At 50.5% G+C, this 6139-nt stretch overlaps 1 protein-coding gene across 3 annotated transcripts in view; it reads right to left on the minus strand.

The window, feature by feature from the left end:
- ARSG (arylsulfatase G) overlaps positions 1 to 4284 on the minus strand; it is a 42136-nt gene extending 37852 nt beyond the window's left edge. For 2 of the 3 annotated variants that reach the window (XR_008579815.1, XM_054847024.1), the window contains exon 1: positions 3744 to 4284. The gene's annotated coding sequence lies outside the window, so the exon portion shown is untranslated. The remainder of the gene's footprint in view (positions 1 to 3743) is intronic. The other variant, XM_054847026.1, reaches the window with a different exon arrangement.
- Positions 4285 to 6139: the final 1855 nt, after the last annotated feature.

Below are 6139 nucleotides of genomic sequence, written 5' to 3' on the forward strand. Positions count from 1 at the left end.
CATCTCTGAATTGCAGAATGCTTTCTCCGGGCTAGGCAGCTCATGTATCAGAAATCAAGCTACTAAATAGCAGGACAGTTGTGTTAAAGGGCAATTTTCTCTCCTTCAAACCTCATTTCTTTTTACGCCAGCTGAGATACGCCCTTCCCCGCTTAGCCCCTAACTCCAGCAGCACCAAACCCTACAAGGAGCAATGCTGCCGCATTGCTTAATTCCACATATCAATGCATGTATTCGACTTGCAAATGGACTGCTTGTCGAAGGAATCATCACGCCACTGATAATACGTATTAAGTGCAATTTGTTTTCATTCTGGTTGCAAAAGCCCTAGAACAGACGTGATCGCACATGCAAGCGGCACAAACAACGCAAATACCAAAGTCCTGGGAAGCTAATCTGTCTCCAAATTTGACTCTGACTCAATTACAGCAGTGAACAAACATTATTTGCAACATCTTCCTCAAAAACACCCCCCCACACACCAAAAAAAAAAAAAAAAGGGATTACAAAGGCTGCACGCTGTTCACATAAATAAAAGCACATAAAACTGCAACGCTATCAGATGTCTCCCTGCACAGAAACAATTTTGAGTAATTTTTCCCACCTGGTTTAAATCAATTGCCCACAACCCCTCTGTTATCCTGGTATGATGGCATTAAGGCCAGAACAAAATAGGATGAGAACACTTATTTTTATTCAGTAGAATTGTGTATCTACTTTGTTAGTAGTAAATAAGGGGACAACGCGAGGCAGAACTCACTTCTGCAAGCCTCAGTATTCCTCTCAAAAGTGCTTGTATAAACTCTTGTAGTCAATGAGGCCAGTGCCAGCCAACTCTAAATAAAGGAAATTACACAAGGTCAGCTTGCAGAAGGACAAAAAGCCCTCGGACCGTAGGTATCTATCCTTTCTGAAACAGAAAGGAAGCTGTACAGTGAGTTTGTTTGTTGTTTGGGGTCTTTTTTAAAAAAAACAAACTATGACAAAACCATTTTTCCATTTGAAATTAAAAGGAAGGGCAACCTCTTGTTCTTTTTCACTTCTTTCTTTTAGATAAGCAGACATCAGGTACTTAACAGGACAAATGAATCTTTAAAAATAGCTAAACTGATTTTGGGAAAAAAGTAAAGTAGGTGCTTACAAAACAGCTTGAATGTTTTAAGGCTTCCCTTCAGATGTTACTTGTTAGCATCTGAGATCATCATTTTCCAGCTGCCCGTAGTAAACATGACCTGAATTTTGAGAGTGATGCAAGCCCAAGCAGCAGCCTTCCTTCCTCCCTCCCTCCCTCCCTCTTTAACGCTCATCTTTAAGATACTTCACAGGTCGGGTTTAGGAAAACATCCCTTCAGCTTTCGGCTTGGTTTGAAGGCTGAGAAAGCAAGCGCTGCTGCCCAGAGGGATTATTTTATACTTGATGCCCACACCAAAAGACAGGACCTCTGGTTCCCACCGGCACGCCGCGCCGGTGACGCGGGAAAGGCTCCCGGGCATCCCAAGGTGCCGTCGGTTCGAGAAGCCGGTTTGCAGCCGCGACGCGTGCGTGCCTCCCGCCGATCCAGCCGAGCTCTGGGGACCCTGGCAGCGAGACGCAGAGTTTTCCCCTCCCCGGTTCCACTCGCGTGGACTTTTACTTGCAGGATTCGCAAATTCGTGGCCGCGCCAGCATAAAGCTCGCTCTTGCAAATTGCAGTAAGTCATCTAATAAATCAAAGGCGAACCCCCACCCCCCTTCCTACTGCAGTTGTCAAGCTCCAGTTACAACAATTTGTGGTAAAATATTACTCACCAGCACTTTGGCCTGCGTGAGCAGCTCTGCCTCTGTTAAAGACAGCCCCCTAAATCACTGCTTTGTCACAGAAGCCACAAGCATAACCAAAAGACTTATTACACACAGACATTATGAGAATAAGGCCAAGGAGACAATAGTTTCCCTCACTTCCTTTTTGTCAAAGCTTTCATTAATGTTGTGAGTGTCTTTTTCTACTTTATCCGCTGCCGGCTGCTTGCCGCAGTCAGCCTGGCAGAGGAACGGCCCAAACCAGCCCCAAAGGGCCCGAGCAGCAGCGAGACCCAGTCGGGTGATGGCAAACCAGGGCGCTGGGCATCACCCCGTGCTTCAGCAACCTGCTCTCCTCAGCGAGGCTGGTACCTACCGTCCTGCCTCCCTGCTCCGCTAATTCGCTTTAATCTGCACCAGCTTGTGCTTGTGCTATGGGAACACAGCAAAATTGGGCACTTGAAGCACATCAAGGCTTTTGCATTTTGCTGTTGATGTGGCTGGTAATTTTTTGGGTTTGGTTTTTTTGGGTTTTTTTTTACTGTTGCAAAATAAGACAAAGACCCAAAATAACCAGTGAAAAGCGAAGGCCATTTGTGAAGTTATACCTGGGGTTCAAGGACTGCAGGGGGTGGGCACGGAGGGCACGGGGCAGCCATGCACCGCTGCCCACGCACAGTAACAGGGTGATGCTCCTGCCTGAGCTGAGCATCCTCCTAACCCCCGCTGAGCATCCTCCTAACCCCCGCCCTGGGCACCAAGTGAGCGGGGTCGGGTCCCCTCGCAGAGCCCCAGCCCCCAGCTCGGCAGCCCGTCCTCGTGGCCCCCGCTCCACCTCCACGCCGCGTGTGATGGTGGGCAAGGTTTCCTGCAGTGGGTATAAACTGCCAGTAAAGGAATGACGAAATAACGCGGTGACGGATGCACAGATGGCCGAAAGGATACGAAGACACGTGACAGGGCCTGATTCTGACTCTGCCACTCAGACGAACCTGCCGCTGGAGCCTTTTATCCGCTCCCAGGCACAGTGCTTGGCCAAAGTTACTCAAACCCTCCCCCTTCGCGGGTCTGCATCCCGGCTTCTCTGCCGGTGGTGACCACGCAGCGGCTGTGTGTCCGTGCCGGAGCCGGCCCTGGCAGCTGGAGCGCAGCGGGGATTTGAGGGCACCTCGACACGCGTGGCCACTTCTACTCAAGACGCAGCATCCGCAGGCAGGAGCTAGCACAGCAATTACTACACCTTGACACTCCCACCTTGCATTCTCTAAGAGAACCTGTACCAGGTGTGAAAACAGGTTCCGGTTTGCACAGAGAGGAGGGAAGAGTAGAGCATCCCGGCGCCAGAAGCCAGCCTTGCCGCGGGACGGGATGCATCGCTGCGGATGCAGGACAGGATGTGCCTCTGCTGCTCGTCCGACAGCAGCGCTGGGGACAAGGCAGCCTTTCCGAATATTGCAACGTGCACACCAGGAAACTTGATCTTGGAAAACACGCGTGGAGCAACAGCCCGTGCCCTGCTTCGAGCTGAACCCCCAGAAAAGCCAGCTCCTTCCCACACACCGCAGGGCTCCCTGCCCGCTGTGAAATCACTCCCTTCCCCTCCTCCTGCTGCAGCCCCGGGCCTCCGATGCACGCTCCGAGTTTGCCCTCACCGTACCCAAAAACGGCCACCGAACACCCCGTGCGCCTGTATCTTCCTCCCTCACGCACCCCAGGATGCAGCAACAAGGGTTTATCAGCATCAGGCACAGGCAGCCTTGCCCCCACGCCCCGCTGTGGGGCACCCCCGGGTGCTATCGGACGCTGCAGGCCTCCCGTCCCGCTGGGATGGGCTCCTGCCAACTGGTCCCACCAGGCAAAGGATGCCGGGCAGTTGGGCACTGCCGGAGAAAGTCAGCGCGAAGCCAGGTACCCCCCCCTCCCCAGACACAGAAAAACACGAAGCAAAAGCCTGTGCACTCACGGTGCAGAGCTGCCTGCCATGTTTTAGTCCTCCCCGCCGCGGCGTGACCACGGGAGCCCCGCTCCTCCCCGTCCCCATCCACGCCGAGGGGAGGAGCGCGGGCTGGGGAGTCCAGGCGAGGCGGCCACGCCACCGGCCCCGCAGCACACGGCCCCCGGCCATCCCCCACGGGCGAGAGCGGGGGCACGTCCCACCCCGTCCTGCACGCCGCTCGGTACCACCAGAGAAATCTGCTCCCCGACCTCCAGCGAGCCCTTGAACGACAGACGCGCAGTCATTCCCTCGCTGTTCGCAAAACACGGCCCTTTGCTGCTCAAGCCTCGGCCGCGCGTAATGCAGTGCGGGGTTTCGTGCCTGCCCGCATACCATCGCAGCTCGCAAACCCCAAACTGCCGCTCCAGCAACGCTCGTGCCCACCCTCACCCGCACAGAAACCCCTGCCGGCCTTACGAGACTTTCCCCTCCTTCGGTAACCCATGCGATTCCCCGTGCTCTGCCAGAAGTAAAATACATTAAATAAACTGTACCTGGAAAGGAGTCCGCAAGCACAGAGGCAGTTTGTCTGCTTCTTCTCCCTTTTGCTGGCTGTTCTCCCCCTGCCCCCCGTGCGGAGCCAGAGCCCTTCCCAGGTTCTGCCAATATCTCAATCAAGAGCACTCAGGTCAGGGAAGGTGGAAACCCGCTCCCCCAACAGCACTTACAGCAAATCCCGATGCAAATAGATCACCCAAATATTTAAATACAAAGCCACGTTCAAGCTTTAGCTCATAAAACGTTTTCAGTGAGATGGCCCCTATCCTTCCCACATCTACACTGGCATCTTCACATCTCAGAGATTTTTTTATTCAACCCCTTTTGCACAGCTTTGAATGAGACGAGGATTTCAACCTCAGTGTTTGTCTTCAAGGACTGGACGCTGATCTTGCAGCCTGACCTACGTCTTGGATTTCTCCTCGGTAAAAAAGCACCTTCGGCGCAGCAACGGGGGCCAAAGTGGTCAGCTAACAGTGTGTAAAGTGATAACTGGACATAAACTATATGTCAAATTCAATTTTAATAAGCAAGGAAACAACAGCAATAAATATCAGAATGTATAAGTGATTCTATTTCAAAAGAGTAATTTTAAATATATATATAGATGCACTCTGGTGTGTACCTTTAATAGCAGATAATTCACAGGCCTTAGAGAATCTAATTGCTCACAGTGTGTAAGACCAGGAAGGGAGCACAAAAGTAGATTTGTGAAGCAGAGAGCAGAAATTAATCCTGAAAATTGTGCCCAGTGGGAACTCTCCCTCGTCAGCCTGATTTGGGGCCCTGGGAGGAGGGAGTCAATTTACCGGCACAGAGGAGGAAGCATCCTACCTGGGTGATGTAAAGAAAAAGAGAAGCGTAACCAAATCCTGGTCACAGTAATTAAAAATAACATCCTGACACAGGAAATTAAACCTCTCACGCAAAGCACCAATTAGATCTGTGAACCTGATTTAAAAAAAAAGAAAAAAAAAAAGAAAGAGAGAAACTATGTAAATAACCTGGATTAAAGTTCAAGGCATCTCCTCTCGGTCTTCATGCAAACTCTTAGATGCAACCAGACTTCTGCTCCTCTCCTTGCAACCCACGCCAGGGACAGATTCTGGCACGTACCACGTGCTGAGTCGCGCCAGGCCCCCAACACCCCGCTGTTCATTCACAGTTGCCCCTTTCACCTGCAAACACCCTTTTACTTCTACATAGGGACTCTCATTCCTGCAATTTTATTATTAGAATCTTATAAAATACAAAGAAATAAACGGCACAAGTCGCCTGCAGCTGTGTGGGATGCAGCACACCCCGGACCCTGTTTAGAAAAGAAGTGTTCAAGAGTGATGAAGACAAACATCCCTGGATACACGTGGCATCAGCAGAGCCCAAATACTGCAGCATCACGTTAGCAACCACCGTCAGCCAAGAGATGATACAAACATTAGCTTTTCAGTGAAGAATTTTTAGCGCGCTGGTAGTTTCTTGTCAGACAGTAAATTTTAAAATAGTCCGTAGTAAACGACAGAAAGTAACCCTTTAAAATACATGAGCTTTTCTGCGTATACGATATACTCTGCCCATACGCTTTAGTCCTGCAGCACATCAAGCCACTTTAATAACCGCTTGCGGCTCTCCTTGAACCTTTTTGGGGTTTTGGTGAACACGTTTGGATTCCTGCCACTGTTTCGCTATCATCTTCACACATTCCTTGATAGTAAGGTCTTCAAGATGTAACACGTTAAATGAAAATGAAATAGGAAAGATTTTGATCTTAATGTTGAAAGACTAAAGCAAAATCATTCCCTTTCTCCGCTGCATTCTGCTTCTTGTATTTGAACACAATATGGTTCATACTGGCTAGAAGGTTTTCA

This window comes from Grus americana, chromosome 18 (assembly GCF_028858705.1).
Source record: "Grus americana isolate bGruAme1 chromosome 18, bGruAme1.mat, whole genome shotgun sequence".
NCBI lineage: Eukaryota > Metazoa > Chordata > Aves > Gruiformes > Gruidae > Grus > Grus americana.